This window comes from Diadema antillarum, unplaced genomic scaffold, assembly GCF_040938485.1.
Source record: "Diadema antillarum isolate AM-2024a unplaced genomic scaffold, OU_Dant_1.0 seq00002398_RagTag, whole genome shotgun sequence".
Lineage (NCBI taxonomy): Eukaryota > Metazoa > Echinodermata > Echinoidea > Diadematoida > Diadematidae > Diadema > Diadema antillarum.
Genome location: NW_027273009.1, coordinates 269,818 through 287,571, shown reverse-complemented (window position 1 = coordinate 287,571; position 17,754 = coordinate 269,818). Strand labels below are relative to the sequence as shown.

General features: G+C 38.3%; 1 protein-coding gene across 1 annotated transcript in view; it reads left to right on the top strand.

Annotated features, from left to right (window-relative positions):
* The first annotated feature begins 2,489 nt into the window (after window positions 1–2,489).
* Window positions 2,490–17,754, top strand: part of LOC139714732 (putative complexin-1) — a 77,352-nt gene continuing 62,087 nt past the window's right edge. The window contains exon 1 of the mRNA XM_071626403.1: window positions 2,490–2,619. The gene's annotated coding sequence lies outside the window, so the exon portion shown is untranslated. The remainder of the gene's footprint in view (window positions 2,620–17,754) is intronic.

Here is a 17,754-nt window from a genome sequence, read left to right as displayed (position 1 = left end):
AAGAGTGATTTTGCTCGCAAGATCTTTATAATAAGATTGCGGAGAGACAAAACAGGCAAGATTACGTGTAGGCCTACATGGGAGATTGCGCGTATACCGTTTTTCAACCCTCGTTTTAACGGAGGGTTGCACTTTTAATCATTGACACGCAGGAATTTATGTTTCAAAATGAGAGAAAAAGCCTGCATGATTTAAATGGTGAAAACAATTAATGGCCTAAATGAGAAAAATAACGACTTATCTTAATGAAAAGTTTCAATTCACAATTTTGTTTTGTTTTTTTCCGCAAGGTGCAATCAAACGGTATATGATTATCGTTCGGTTTATCTCAGCGACTGTGGAAGTACACAGAACGGAAAGTTTCATTTATTTATACATCACTACTAATAAACTTCTGTCCATATAGGCCTTCTACCAGGTTCTGTTTGGATGCCCATCGGCCCCAGGCACTCAGGTGGCCATCAGTGCCGCATGCCCGAGTTCCCGATTCAGGAAATCTTTACTTTAGGGGCTCAATTCTGAGGGGAAAAAAATCCGAAAATCGTTATGGGTCTCAGGGGTTTTGCACCAAGGGTAGCTTTCAAAGTTTTCCAAACAATTCTGAAAATTAGAGGGTCCCGAATAGGGACAGTGTCAACTCCCGGGGTCTTCTTTTCGCACTATCCACCCAAGAAATTTAACATCTTCTTGGGTGTATATTCAGCATGAGAAAGTCCCGAAAGATATATTATTCCTGTCCTTGTAAGTGGTGAAGGTGGACATGCACATGCACCCTTCACCTCGGCAATCTTCATTTAATTAGGGGTAATAATTTTGCCAGCTTCCCTGATGGTAAAAACTTGTGATGAGGTGAATTTGATGGGCTGAAAAAAAAAAATCCATCGGGGGTTAGAATTCTAACCCATTTCCATCATTCGGTTATTTCCAAGAATCTGGCACAAGAATTTATGTGTATGCATGCAGACCACCTGAGGGGGAGGGGGATGCCCTCAAAAAGAAAATCAAGCTAAAGTAGCTAAGTTTGATAAGACTCTACACCAGTGCGGCTCAGTGGTCCAGGTTCAAGTGCGATGTCTTTATCCATGCCTACGGAACAATATTTGAATAGTTTTATCGTAAAATGAGCTAACTCCATTTTTGTTAAGTTGAGATATTTGTGACTAACACTGCTAAAAACAAAGAAAATAATAAGAAAATACAGGATATCTAAGTACTTCTAGAATATTCCTTGTTATGTCACAAGTCAGGGGCGGATCCAGGAATTCCGTAAAGGGGAGGCACCTTTACAAAATTAAAGGGGGCGCTCGCGCCCCCCCCCCCATTTTTTCTCTTAATTTATTTTGTTTTATAGCGAAAAACGAAGAGGCGGCGCGCACCCGGACGGTGCGCGCCCCTCTGGATCCGCCACTGAAAGTGAGGTATTATTGGAAAGGTTTAATTTTGCTCTATCTGATGATGGTCTTTTTTTAGCTCATTTTGCAATAAAACTCTTCATTTCAGCTGAGCAAAACTGGGCGAATCATCTAGCGTCACTTTCAAAATAGTTGCAGACATATACCCTGAAAACATAAAGGTTTTAAACTGATATGTTTATAGATCGATCAAACTGCAATGAATGGACTTTGATCAACTTTAGGAGGAAAGTTATAGTTGTTGTGTCTTACCCCATGATAAGTGATATCACTATATAAATTATGATAATAATAATGATGGTTATATGAGCCCTACAACTTTAAGTTTAAATGATTACAATCCACTATACAATGTCATTGTTTATAGTTAACATATTGTTCTCCAACAATGTGGCAAGTTTTTACTTTCAAAGTTAGTGTAAATAGAATCAAAACGACGTTACTAAGCTTTGAAGAAAAAAAATCCATGTACACTGTAAAAAACCAAGAATGTGAAATGAAAAAGTCGATCACATCATGTATTTGCATTTATGACTGAAACATGATATACATGAAAATGAAGAAATGCGAAGAAAGAAGACGAATTTACGATGAAAATTCGACTCCGATACCATCAAAAACGTGCAAATAGTACCGTACTAGTAGGTTCATCTTTATTTTGGCGTCAATCCTGCCCGATTAGTCGCATTTTGTATATTTTGTATATTATATATATTTTTTCTTGTACTTCTTCTCAGCAATATTAAATCAATGCAGATTAAAACAAATTATAATTTCATGATACATAAATTACTGTAATGTCATTCTTTACATTCAACATTATGATTCATACTACATGTATTAATCTCGCATTCAAAAAAATACGACTGGATCAAAAGGTTTAATGGAACCAAACTACTGCAATAGACGCCAATCATGTATTGGGAGATTTACAATACAGTGACAAGGAGAATGTGTATGGCTCGCTGCCGTGATTTCGTGCTGGTGATGTTGCAACCCTGATGATGCTGGAGCTGATGTACAGCGTGCACACGTACACCGTACCACGGTACATACCGTACTCCACAGCATCAGTAGAAACACTACATCTTGTGAATGTGCAGCTAGGAAAGTGGACGGCAAACCTAGAAACAGCATCGAAGCTACTGAAAAATCACGTCACACTAAAAAAAATCAGCATCGCTATCAGCTTTGAAAGCAAAGTCGGGTAAGTTTGAGATTTACGTGGTACAATAATTACCATGGTAATGTAAAATAATATTCTAGAGAAGGAAAAACACATCGAAGAGCTGTGTAACGTTAGAGCCCGGCGCCCGTGGTCTGGCCTGGCCGCCGACGAAGCATCGCTTATTTAGAGTAATTAAAGGCCAACCTAACAACGACTGTCTCACTGACATTTCTTGTAACTTAAATGTAAGACCTATTTGTGTGTAGATGATGTTTTGTATCTGCAACTAAAACGTACGTTTTCTAATGTCAAAATTCTTCTGTATCTGCTGTAGGGCATCTAGTGACTATATAGGGTCTATACCAGTTCAGGCAAAAGGTGTACAGACTGTACCGGCGGTATGTATGTACAGCACAGTAAACGCTGGGATAATTGATAATACAGCCACCGGCATCCCCTGGCCCTATTACTGCATACTGGTATGGCCCATTGGCATTATCAAACTCAGTAGAAAGGAATACCGGGGTAGCGATACTTCCCTACTGACACTGCATTTTCTGTGTATCTGTAGCATGTGTACTCGCCCGGGCCTGGAGAGGGGCAAATAAATAAGCATGGCTTTACGTTTTGACATCCAAGTAAATATACGTACCGGTATTGAATACCGGTAGTAGGTAAGTAAATTATTCCTCAGCTGCTCCAGTTTGTTTGTATTTTTGTTTTGGTTTTTTTTTTTGGTGTGTTTTACTATTAGTTTAATTACAGTTTTTATCATTGCATTGCAAGAAATGTAAGTATGGCTCTTTATTAAAAAACTGGGTACTGCATGCTGCAACTGGTAGTGGTGGTACTGGTAGCATGGGGATTTGTGGGTGGCCCAATTCATTCGCTACCCACTGGGTATATTTGAAAACCATGAATAGCACCTGTCAGTGATAATCCGTGCATTTGAAGTGTATGCTCGTCAGTAAATGGTCGACTCCAGTTGAGATGCTATGGCTGTGTGTGTGTGTTTGCACAAAGATCATAGACAAAGCTGTACACAATTCGTTACAGGGATTTTCAAATATTTTCAAGCAGCTAGCATTAATGATAATTCACATACAAAAAGGTTTCTATATTGGGATTTTTACCTGCACACTGTACACCCAGCACTTGACAAGCACAAGGTACGATAATATGCCAGAGGTGGACTGTACCAGACTGGAAGAAGAAGAAGAAGAAATTGGGTGATTTTCAGCATGAATACGTATGGGTATAGAAATCACTGATCTCTATGGAAGAACAAGATCAGTGGTGGAAATGAGCAGCTTGGCGGAGGTCTGCGCTCCAGACTCAGAGTGCTTTTCTAGTTTATTACTAATGTGATGTACATTTGTACAACATTTGTACAACATTTGTACAACATGAATTAACTGATCATGCATGACAATGAGTGACACGTGCCTACAAGTGTAGTATAGTGAGTGATTGATGATTGAGTGAGTGATCCACAGCATTTGTATGGCGCCATATATCTGTTATCAAATAGAAACATTCAAAGGCGCAGACTCCTCAAAGACAGTTAGCAATTGAATGTCTAGTGAAAAATATGAGTTTTGAGTGAGGCTTTGAAGTGATCCAGTTTGTCAATTTCACGGAGGAAAGATGGGAGGGAGTTCCATAGGCGAAGAGCAATAGGGGAAAATGCCAGGTCTCCGTATCCCTTGAGATGTGTGATGGGCACCTGGAGAGTAAGGCCAGATGAACGAAGGCCAGGTTGAGGCTGCCGTCGCTTGATTAGGGAAGACAGGTATCCTGGGGCCAGACCATGAATGGCCTTAAAAGTGAGCAGTAAGATCTTGAAATCAATTCTGTTCTTGATGGGAAGCCAATGCATTTCAGCCAGGACAGGGGTGATGTGATCATACTCCCTCAGTCCAGTGAGCAAGCGTGCTGCTCCATTCTGTACTGTTTGAAGTCTGTTCAAGGTTGCAGATGGAAGGCCAGCTAGAAGACTGTTACAAAAATCCAGTCTTGATGTTTAAATGAGTGAATGAATGATGCTTTCTGCTGCCGTCCTTGTAAGCAGAGGTCTAATAGCTGCGATGCCACGAAGCTGGAAGTAAGCAGTCTGGCATACCTGCGAAACATGCCTATCCATCCTCATAGACTGGTCAAAGTAGACCCCAAGGTTATAATGCAGTGAAAAGAACATATTATGCACGTACCTACCACTATAATTACACACACACACACACACACAGGCACACAAATGCAGAAAATCTTCATATTGCCCTAGATTGCACATCCTTTGCCAAAACTATGGACGTCTGGGTTCATAGAAATTGTGTTGTCCAACATGTACATATTGAACGGTGTTGTATACCAGTGTGTACCTGGTGTGGTAGGCAAGATACTCAGCAACAGAAACAAAAAGATACATGTACTTGATTTTGAAACCTGTATTTCAAGATTAAAAAGTTATTATTATGTGCGATATTACTGCACATGGCAAACAGTATATTGCTGTTTACCCCACATACTCATACAATAGTTATGATTGCGGTGAGCATTCAGACATTTTAAAAAGATTATGAATAAACGTCATGATACTGTATGCATTGTTTCTATGAATATGAGAATTCAAAGTCATAAAAATGTCCTAAGATGTCTGTACTGGTTATCATACATTTATCCATGGATACGAGAGCTCTCTAGTCTGAAAAATAGTGGGTTCAGTAAACAGCATACCTGCAATTGTGATTGATTGATTGGGCCTGGAGTTTTGGTATGTAGCAAGAAATTGCATTGTTCAATGGCACAAAATAACAGACTGTCTTGTTCTGGGTTTTCTACATAGTATATTATTTTTCCAGTGGAAATTTTCCTGGAGTACAGCAGCACATAAGGACTGTAAAACCTTGCATTAGAGAATGCACGCCTTCATTTATTTATTGTTATTAAAAATGTTTACTTCTTAAGTAAGGGTGCCCATAACCCTCCCAAGAATACCATCTTCCCATCAACATAAAATATTGCTTATGGGACTGGAAGATTTTCAAAGCTGACGCAACAGGCATATGGCACAAAAGTTCTAGGGCATTCGCATTATAAATCAATCACAGCAGGACAATATTTCACTCGTAAACAACTTTCTTCTGGTGCCTAGTATTGTTGATTGGCAAATCCAGTAATATTTTCCCTTTCTGGCCAATGTTTTTCCTCGTCTGCATGACTTTTATTTTTAGCCATTTATTCGTCACCTATGTGCTATCTTGATTTTCTATTATTGAGCTCTTTATCTATAGATAGTCAAAATTAATAGTGGTTTTTGGAATTCCAGTTTTCATGATGTCAAAAACGTTAATTCGTGTGTGTGGACACACAGAAATTGTTACAATCAGTGTGATCTGCAATGGGATTTGAAAATCAGTCGTGCTTAATTATTGTTACTTTTTATAAAACTTTTTGATGATGTGGCTTGACCATTGTGTGTGAACGGTAGCAAATAAAATGGATTTTTACATCATGATGCAAAACTAAATACTCATATGTGTGTGAATGTGGCTGTCATGAGGTGATCTGAGTATCCTCTCGGATCACCTTCTGTATCTGTTCTCATTTGATTTCCACTTGCAGCCACTGTATAATGAGTTATCATCTGATTAGCATAGTATTGTTATTAAAGTGGCTCTGAGTTTTAGTGTTCTGTCCCCATACTCTTCTCTCAGTGTAGCCCACAGTTTTTCTTCAGCAGATTGTGTGTGTGACAGATGATTTGTGATTGTGTAGTATATGGCTATGCAAGTCGTTGTCTTGTGACAATCATGGACACTTTTGTTTTTACAGCATCTTTCAGTGAGAAGAAGGGGTGTGCAGTAAACAAGAATTGTTACGTTTGCAAGACTCTGAAAACGAAAGTCTCGGTAGATATAATTTAAGGGAGTACAGTCAAACCTGTCTATAGTGGCCACCCAAGGGAAACAGCAAAAGTGGCCGCTATAGACAGGTTGGTGGCCATTTTGAATTTCAATACTTGCATTTTATAATAGCAATTTTGTAATGCCTACATCTGTTCTTTTGATTTTAAAAACAACGTTTCGGGCCTGAGGAACTGCTCTGGTTCGTACCGGTTTGCATGAACGGGGTTCACGAGTGCTGAGTTCGATGGAGATTGATAATGTGTGAAGCTTAAGCCCCGGTCACACAGCACTCCACGTCCAAATCACGAACAAAAAGTTGTGAAAATCTGGTGGACGTGGTCGTAAGTGGTAATTTTTTGGTCAATTTCGGTTTGGCCGTGCTTTGTACGGGGTATGGCCATTGGCGGCTGTTCCACTGCTGAAGCACTGCCTAAGCAAGACTAACCATGTCCAACCACGTGTGTGTACGCGGAAAAATCCATTTGTCAGCGATAAGCCGCTAAACACACGCTCTTTCCCGTGATACCAATGCGTAACACGCGTCAGATGACCGTGCTTTGCCCGTGACAGACCGCTTAACTTTCACGTCTTTACCGCGTCTCCCCCAAGTTTTAATCACTGCCAGAACGCGGATTATCACGTGTGTTTCATGTGTGTTGCACGTCTTTACCACATGTGCCGCCCGTGGTTGTCCGCGGAATAATATTTTGAGCAGTTTAAAACTTTTTACTGCGTCCGACGCCGTTCCGATTTTTCCCCGCGTCCTGCTACGTCTATAAATCAACCGTAGCTCGTCTTAAACTCGACATCAACTCGAACAACATCGTCTGCTTCACGGGAGACCACTTTTGGATGTGCTTTGGCCGTGATTAAGCCGTAAAGCGCTGTGTGACCGGGGTTTTACGTAAACAACAAACGATACCCAGACAAGTACCGTATAGTCCTTATACAAAGGGACTTAATAAACACTAATTAGCCGGCATTTCAGTAGAATTCTAAGATGTTATTAGAAGTTGTCTTTACCTTTGTAGCACCTATTCAGGGCGGCACTACTGAAGCCTAGATCTAATCTAGTCAAGTTAGTGGTAAGACGTCTTTTCGTGGCAAAGAGCTGCATTAATTCAGTCAATTGTGTCTGTGTGATTGTGACTGAGCTAGGACTCGGTAGAATTCACGCAATGAACGTAAAAGACATCGTATTCATGGCTGATTTAATGGTTCTGCTAAATTTTTGTAGCCGCTATATGCAGGTAGATATTCACCACGGGATACAAAATGAGTGGCCGCTGGCCGCGTTAGGCAGGTGGCCGCTATACAAAGGGTCCATAATACATGGTCAATTTCGTGCAGGGGATTTTTCAGTGGCCGCTATAAGAAGGTGGCTGCTATAGAGAGGTGGCCGCTACTAAGACAGGTTTGACTGTATTATGAGAAATGTAGCAATTAATAAAGTTGCTTGTGTCCTTTGTATTACACTAGAATAACACTCTAATAGGTTCACTTCTCCACTGACCAATGCAGTGGCATTGCTGGGATATTACTGATGACAGGAAAGAAAAAAAAGCAAAAAACAAAAGCAAAAAACAAAAAACACAACCTGAAGATGTGGATCATCAGTTAAATGTTTCCACTTAGTCCATGACAGTGCAGCAATAATATGATTCTTCATGCTCTACATACAGGGTTTGTGGGCATAATTATACACTGTAGATGCTGGTGCTGCTGCTGCAGATTTTGATAATTATTACCATAATTATCATTATTTGTTCTTATTATTATCATATTCTAATTATTATCTTCCTTTGATATTATTATTGTTATTGTTGTCGTTATTACTAAATAGAAAGAAAGAATTTAAATGTAAAATTTGCATTTGCCTTGGTGTCCAGACAAAAGGCATACCATTTGTATTGATACGTACTGTCACCTGTATTTCTTACAGAGAATGATAAAGTACATTTGTACTAGAGATTGTTACAAAGAATACAAGGGGAAGCAGTAGTCAAAACAACATAGTAATGCATGAAAAGCTATTCACTGTAGACACTTTCCCAATGGGTTCAATGCATTCTAGTTTGCTTGCGAGTATAGTTGAGAAAACTGATTTTTGTGCCACTCTCATGGGATTTTGCATACTTGGTAATCAAATTTCGTCCAGAATCAGTTTGCTCTGAAAGAACTTTTGTCTATGCAAACTGTTGCTATATCGGTAGGGGTTTAAATGTATCATTAAAAAAAAAATCTAATTAGCATATCTCAAAGATTAGCATCATTTTCATCATGATTGGATGTTGTTGAGCACTTTAATCTGAATAGGGAATGTGTGAAAGTGCCTCTATGCAAACAGTGCAATACCGTAATTTTGGTTCAGCTTTTTTTTTAATCCACTGTAACATAGGACACACTGAAGCTGATTGTTAAACAGCCCTTTCAGTGATTTTGTAATGATTATTAGCCTTGTGCACATTAGCACACAAAAGCTACTTGAGCTGTGATTTCACCCTCCCTCCGGCGGTCACTTCAGTCGGAGAGCTTTTCCCAACCACAGCTGCTGGCCACAATCAGACCATCTCCCCTTGATAACCTTCTAAGTATGTGTCGCTTGCCATAGTCTGACCTTTACGGCTCCCTTCCCCACTCATCTCCCATAGGCCCGTCCATCGGAGCGGGAGGAAATTACGCATAACATTGCCAATTTGAATGATTTCTGCGTATGGCCAGCCAGCGTGTGCCCTACAGTGGGGCATTTATTAGTCGACCTGTCATTCGCCCATGGGAGCGTCGTCTGCTCTTGGGAGTAGAGACAGTGTATCTGGGATATATTGCCGATGATTGGCGTAGCCACATTGCGGTTTTCGTTCTCTGGCTGGAAGCTCCGATGATTATATATTATTCGCGAGAATGGCTCCGGTGCTCCGGATCAATTTCCATTCAAACTTGATTAATAATTGTCTCGGGCCTTGTCCTTCGAGGCTACTTTGCATTTCAGCCAGAATGGCAGTGCAACCTTTGTGCATTGTGTGAGATGTCTGGAAATTTGCATGTAATGAGCCATGTGAATGACTTATTTAGGAGCATTACCTGCATCAGGCCAAAATTAATCTCAAGAAACATGTAGCAGAATTGCTGTGTTCATGACATTAAAAGTTCGTGGAAGAAAGTCAAGTGGCAATGGCAAAACACTTATTTCTTGATGTTTAAATTGTTTTTAACAAACATTCTCCCTATTTTTAGTGTAATGTCTTTTTTTTAATAAACTTATCTATCTATCAATCTATCTATCTATCTATCTATCTATCTGTCTCTTTCTCTATCTCTATCTCTCTCTCTTTATGTGCATTATGTATACAGTATGTATGTATGTATGTATGTATCTATCTTTATCTATCTATCTATCTATCTATCCATCTATCTATCTGTCTACTTTTGTATCTATCTATCTATCTATCTTTCTACAAGTATCTATCTATCTACCTATTTATACTTCTTGTGTGTGTTTGTGTGTGTGTGCGTGCATGTATGTGTTCATGCACTATGGTGCCATGGAACTAAAATGCAGCCAATGCATTGTACACATAACAATGACAATGTACAAATTATATGTTGGTTTCATATGAGAGTTAACCATGTAAAGCCGTGCAGACATAAACATTTCCTTAGTAAGTGGACATTATGAAAAAGTAATATTGATAATCACTGGGCATATTATATGCTAATCATGCAAATCACTTCTCCTTCTATTGTCGTCATTACTAATTCATAGACTATGATGTAAAATAACTGAAATTATGATGCAATGCAAATTTGTTGAATTTATTCTTGTGAAGTGACATATTTGTGATTTGATGACATAAACACCTCATCTTATTTGCATGCGGAATGTTTGAATTTTGACCAATATCACTATTTTATGAAAACTTTGAAGCTGTGAATTTGCCAACATTCTCAAAATATAATAAACATTCTGTCTTTTCCATTTCACCATAGTATGTAGATCTGTTAGTCATTGCAATACATTTAAAGTGACTTTTACTTAGATCTGTAAAATGCCAAACAAGAAAACAAAAGCAAAAAGAAACACACACCACTTGTACACTCATGTCTTTATAATATTATTTGTTTGTCTTTAAGAAGTGCATACATGCACACATTCACTCACACTTGAACTCATTTTAATGTATGGCTGTGTATTAAACACACAACTAACATTCACACACCCACAAATACACACAGGCACACTCATACACAATACACATATCATGGATAGTGTGACATTTTGATCTGAAGTATATTCTGCAGAATATTTTGAGGCTGGGGTTAAAAGCAACATTGGAGCCAGGCCTATGTACAACAATTGTATGTGTATGACACAGTACAAGGTGTCGCATTATTCTATACGCAATAAGGCTGAGACCCTCGATTGCGCTTTTAGCATCTGGATACGTGTTTAATTTGTCAGGTAGGAATCCATTGAAAAATGCATATAAATTTCAAGTCTTCTATAAATCTACCTACAGTATGTCTGTGATTACAAACTCTAAGACTTGAAATAAATGTTTGAAGAAAAGATAAGAAGTATTTAATACATACATGTACATATTGATAGAGACTGTATATTTTTAACACATTTTATTGATTCACATGCTACAGCTGCACATGAAATCATTACTTCCATGAATGGTCCATTTGGATGGAAAATCTTGCCTTATAATAGTACAATAGAAGAAAAATGTTATAACTATACCTGTCAGATAAAGATATCTTTCATGTAACCTCATTGTACTCTTTATTTAATGAATTGTAGCAGCCATCAAATTTTGTAATGGGCTATAATCTGATTATCACAAACAGCAAACAGTTATGTGTTCTTCACCATGGATTGATTTGAATCAATATTTAAAGGAAAAGTTCACCATGTGGGTTGAGTGAATGCAGCAATGTTAGTAGAACACATCAGTGAGAGTTTGAGCAAAATCGGACAATCCGTTAAAAAGTTATGAATTTTTGAAGTTTCTGCTCAGTCACGGCTGGATGAAAAGACTGCTATAGCTTGTGATGTCACATGAGTACAACGATATAAAGAAAGAATAAAGAAAATTCAACATATTTCCATAATTCTCCCATAACAAATGAAAACTCGACTTCTCTCTTTCAGAAGGCGGGAGGAATAATATTACCCTTAACATACGTCAGTAGCAAGTCAAAGAACTGTGCACTTTATTCAAAAAGTAAAGTTTTGTGAAATTCTCTTTTTATTTTCCTTATATAGTTGTACGCATGTGACATCATACATTGTAGTAGTCTTCTCTTCCAGCAGTGACTGCGCAGATACTTAAAATATTCGTAATTTTGAACGGATTGTCCAATTTTCCTCAAACTTTCACTGATGTGTTCTGCTAATATTGCTGCATTCTCTCAATCCTTATGTATATGAAGGTGGACTTGTCCTTTAATGTCCAAGACAAGCCAAGGACAATAACTTACAAATGCTAAGACTAAGGATGGATCTTGCAGAAAAAGAAGTAAATGATTTAAATATCATGGGTATACATAATATGTTGAATCTTGCATACAGGTGCAGGTAACTTCATCACAAACTGTGGTAACAAGTTTATGTACAATGTAGTAAATGATGACAGAGACCTTTTCTTTTCAGGTTTTGTCAAAAATTTGTGATTTTTTTTTCTATAACAGGAACAAGGAGCAGCTGCTAACCTGTACAGGAAAAATGTGCGTGCATTTGATTTCCAAATTCATGTTCTTCTTTATCAGTTCCCATGCACACACACACACACACACACACACACACACACACACACACACAAGCACATGCATGCGACACGCGCACATGCACACACCCCCATGCCCATGGCAAGATCATTTACAGTAGGAGCAATGATTGGCAAATATTGTAGATATTTGGCTAAAATCTCCATTCTTGACTTCCCCGCCCCTCTCACAATATAAGATATCAGTTGCTACCATATCTCCTCCTCCTCTCCACCATATGTCAGCCACATTGCTTACAAATGTTGGTGTACATATATGTCCAATGTATAAATTTGCTGCTTAAATGTCAGAGAAATCTCTGAGTAATGCTAACGATGAAGCTCTACACTAAAATGCTGAAGCAGTAGTGGGTAATCAATAAAGTCATTCAGATTCTAAGTGGGATTTTGTATGCACCTGGTAGGGCCCCGTAGCAGACATACATTAGATTAGCTAGCTTTCAGATTCAGACCCTTGAATACTGGTACTCGCTCTAGAGCACTGACTGTGCTGTGCAGGCTTTGGCTAGTGATACTGATGGAAGAAAGGAGATACTCTACTTGTACTGTGTATCACAGAACCATACAGTCGCCATCTTCATATTTGGACAAAGAACCATTAAGGTTTGGATAGTTTTTGTTTTTTCTATCATCTTTGAGAAGATGGCTGGATGAATGACGTCACAATACAAGTTTATGATTTGCCTGCACACTTGTTTATAGACTATCAGCTAATCAATCTACACTGCACGCTTCTCACATGTGCCTAATAGAATATTGCTGTTGAGTATACGTAGAGTTCTACTATGGTATGGAAGCCCATTCACTATCAGCTGTGAAGTTGTCGTATTTGAAATCTTCAATATAATATCCCTTTTCTTCACAAGAAAAATTGTATCTGAAGGAATACATTGACCATTATTTATGACTAAAATCTTTGTAGAAACATATGGAGGGTTATAATGGTTTCTGAATGCTCATGCATGATCATGGTTTCACATACTGCATTATGATCATTATTGATAAATTGATAATTACGGTATGTATTATTGTGGACTGTCAAATGTTGAACGTGTAGTCTCCCAGACGAAGATTGCAGTCACACATTTCAAAATCCAGGGCTTCATTTTGTGCTGTGCAAGGGCTTGTATTGAAGTTCTGTATGTAGGCTATGGAGCTGAACCTGTCAAAACAGGAGACCCCATGCTTCATTTCCTATGTGCTTCCACGTGTAAGTCAGCCGTCTTCACATAAATAATGCATGGTGCCCACCATCCTATGCCACATGATCTCTTCAGCAATTTAGGGCTGTGTGCATAAATTGCGCAACCATAATCACTTTTGAGGCAAGGCGGGCAGATATGGGAGCCATCTCATTTGTCATCCATGCCCACTGGTAAATTTGCAATGTATTCTTCTCGTCCGTCCGTGAAACTGAGAAGAGGGGAAATGCATCGGTGTCAACAAGATTTTAAAAATTAACATTACAATGAGCGCAATTAAGTGGGAAAAGGCGCGAATAGACTCATCCATCCCCATTTTGTTTTGCTGTCTGAAATTCTGATCTAGAAAGAAAAGTTGGATCTGCTCCATGAAAACAGCATCAATCAGCTTTGCATACCAGGTACTCAAATTTGTGAGAAGTGAAGGGCCTCTGAACGTCATATCAGGTCACCATTAGAACCCTTCGATGCACAAATTCTCATGCCTGATTTGCAACTTTAAGCAGGATGTTCGAGAGTTTGAACCCAACGTTTGCTAGATGTGCTTACGTGTGACACTTGATGTTGGAGCGCTGACGCTGGTGTGCTCAAGCGTGACTTACTCCGCATGTAGCTTCAATCTTGTTGTCATCCTCTGGAATGTCGAGACACGTATTGCAGGCACTCGAGTACTTGCAGATAAATTCATGGGTCATTATCATGAATACCTTAAAAATGTTGTTATCCCAGGCAGTTGACATATTTTTGTAAAATAATTGTAAATATTATGATTAGAACTGAGTTCTATGATATTATACATGTGTATCAAGTTTCTGTGAGTTCTGAGGGGGTGAAATTCAGTTGAAGTCGTGTTTCAAATCAAAATGTTGAATATTTATTAACTGCTTCAAACTGTTGAGGTGAAACTGAATCGCGGTCACTTTTATACCTTTTCCCCCAGATTTTGCCTACAATGTTTCACCTTTCAGCAGAATTGAAGACTCCATATCAAGTGTGTACTTACAAGACAAAAGAGGCAAGAATAATGAAAACAAGGAATATTCTCAATTTTCTGGAGTTCACTATCCTTGATTACATCAGAACTTCGTTGTAGGTAGTATTAGAAGCAGTGGCATTCACACCACATCTTTTTGCTGTTGAAAGTGACTTAGTTTGCATGTTTTCTGAGGTGTGTTCTACAAATGTAGATCAATATTTCCCATGAAAAAACCCATCATAGAAGCAGTCACCCATTATCATGGTGTATGAGTATGACATTGTGGTGTTTACATGAAGCTGCTATGTGGATAAAGTTGTTAATGGCATTGACAATGTATGCGCAGAAAGTCATTGGAAAAATATTCTTGTAATAAAGCCTCACATAAATTGTTACATCAGCAGCTTCTGTGTACACTTCTTTTTTTTTTTCTTGTGTGTCCTTTATTAAAAAGATCGTTTCCCTGAGCACTGTGTTTTTTTTTTAATGAAGTAGATAGTGTTCAAATGCAGGCAGATCTCATGGTACATGCACAGAACAGAATATCAATGTAAATGGTTCCTTGATTCTTTCTGTGTCAAAAACATTTGTAATCAAGTCATGCCAGTGAGTCTATATCTTCTGTAGATAGCACTTTTTGTTTTACAAGCCTGTGCATAGGAATTGTATATGAAGCCTAAAAGATTATATAAGTACTTTTTTGTTATTTGTAAAATTAAATAAATTGAGTGTGGAAAATTGAACTATTAAAGTTTGCACAATAATCCTGAAATGAAAGAAAAAAAAAAGTTCAGTGGGTCATTAAATAAAAACAAAGGAGTACATTGTACAGTATACCATGCAGTAAACCAGCAAATCCTGAATTTGTTTTGCTGTCAAAATATACTGTCACTTCGTACTTATTAGATTGGCAAATCTGATTCTTACTGGTTTTCATCTTTTGGACAAGTGCCAAATGGAACATTATTAAAATCTGCATGAAATTAGAACAAAAAATCTTACCCATAATTTGCTAATAGATGTACTATCTTCAATCATCTAGGATGTACAAATGTTGCCAAGTAAAGGATCAACAGAAAGAAATATGACCAAAATAACACTTGAATTCAGTGTCTTTTCTACCGTATGGAACACTACGCTGTGAATGTTTAAAAGTTACACATGTACTTTTAGATACAATAGCACCAAACCACTGAATGTTGTTTCTTGGACCTGATAGGTGAAATCACTCTCAAAAGTGAACTACTGATTGAGGCAATAAAATATCTAGATGCATTCCTTCTATGCATGCAGAAAATGTATCAAATTAGTAACTTTTGTGTATATCTGTAGTGTATTCTAATGAAATAAAGACTTCATGCATGCAACATTGTAATTTCAGTAAACCAAAGTCTTATCTGGAGGTGCACCCACAGAATGGGATGATTTAATGTTGAGTCTATGCAAAAATCCTTGTAATGGTCATTTCCTAGATTATGTATCTTCATAAACACTACAAAGTGACAGAATACTGATGATAAGCAGATGATAATTTCTAGCTCTTACCTCACAGGCATGTACATGTACTTGCCAACCATTCCTATAAAAATAATATTTATGTATTTATTCATTTATTAATCTATTTTCAGGATAAAATAAGCATAATTCAACTTGTATTCATAATTTTGTGAATACGTGGTAATGGTAGTTTGTTTGAGAGATCTATGTACAGTATTCTTGTTTGTGATATTTCAGGGTTCAAAAGTATGCAGGAGTTGGTGATATAACATTTGCTCCTGCAACAATTGCTCCAATCTTATTTTCTCCAAGAACTTATGGTTAAGGGTTGTGATAGGGTTGTGTAATGTAGGTTTAGTTTTATGTGAGGATTAGGATTAGGGCTAGGGTCATGTTTGGTGGGGGTAGAATTCTTGTTTGGCGTAGCGTGCAGATATGCAGCAATATTAGTATTTATCAGTGGGAATTGGGGGAAAATTGGACCATCCATTCAAAAGTTATGAATTTTGAAAGTATCTGCACAGTCACTGCTGGATGAGAAGACTACTATGGCGTATGATGTCACATACTTAGATTAATACATGTATGTACTAAGGAAAATATACACAAAGAATTTCACAAAATTTTATTTTTTGAAATAAAGTGCACATTTCCTCGACTTGTCACTGACGTACAGTATGTTAAGGGTAATATTATTCCCTCTGCTTTCTGAAAGAGGTAAGCAAAGTGCTCTTTCATGATACTAGAAAAGGGTAAATATGTTGAATTTTCCTTTATTTTCCTTATATTGTATTATGCTTGTGACATCACAAGCTGTAGTAGTCCTCTCGTCCAGCAGTGACTGAGCAGAAACTTTAAAGATTCATAACTTTTGAACGGATCGTCCCATTTTCCTCAAACTCTCACTTGTGTGTTATAATTACTATTATTGCTGTGATTCAGTCAATCCACCTGTCTACGAAGGTGGATTTGTCCTTTAAGTCAGAAGAGGAGAAGGATTCATAGTCTCATAAGCATGGGCACTCCGGCTTGCATCCTCCCCGTTGTTTACCCAGGGATGAGGGGCTGTTTGAAGTGCTGGCAGGGACTGTGACACGACCCCGGTCATCTTGTCCCCAGCAGAGCTGCACTGATTGCATTTTGTCGACGTACATCTCGTTATCTGGCCAAGAAAGCTCGGGCCTGACGAGACAGCGGCAGGGCATGATATTAGAGGGGAGAGGGTGAGAGATAAAGAGAGAGAGGGCCAGCAAGCAAGCAGTGGTAAGAGGGACTAAGATGAGAGAATTGAGGTCATGTAATGAAAGATGGCTGTACAAATTTGAAGAGTTGACCTGAATGTACACGAGTCTATAGCTCTCTGTGTATAGAATATACACTGTAGTTTCATGCTGCAATCATTGTGCCATCATATATTATAATCATAGTTTTTGCCTACATTGATGAATATCATTCTCCTATCCCCGTCCCCACCCCTCGTATTGAGCAAGTGGCATTTCATTCTTCTATCAATATGGGGCAATGGTACAGGTGTACGCATGTACCAGTAGATAGATGTAGGGCACAGATATTTATGTATGTGCCCTTCTTGAGTAATCTCGTTCACATGAAAACTGCAGATACGTGTATGAGGAAGAGGGAAAAGCAGACACAAGGGCATTCACACAAAATATGGTGAAATAATGTGGTATAATGTGCGGCATTTTGTTTTTTGAGCGCAAATACGTTACAAAATACTGTGGTGATTTCTGGAGTGGTGACTCAAACTTCACGCGAATTATGCATGCAACATTCAGTGTGCATCC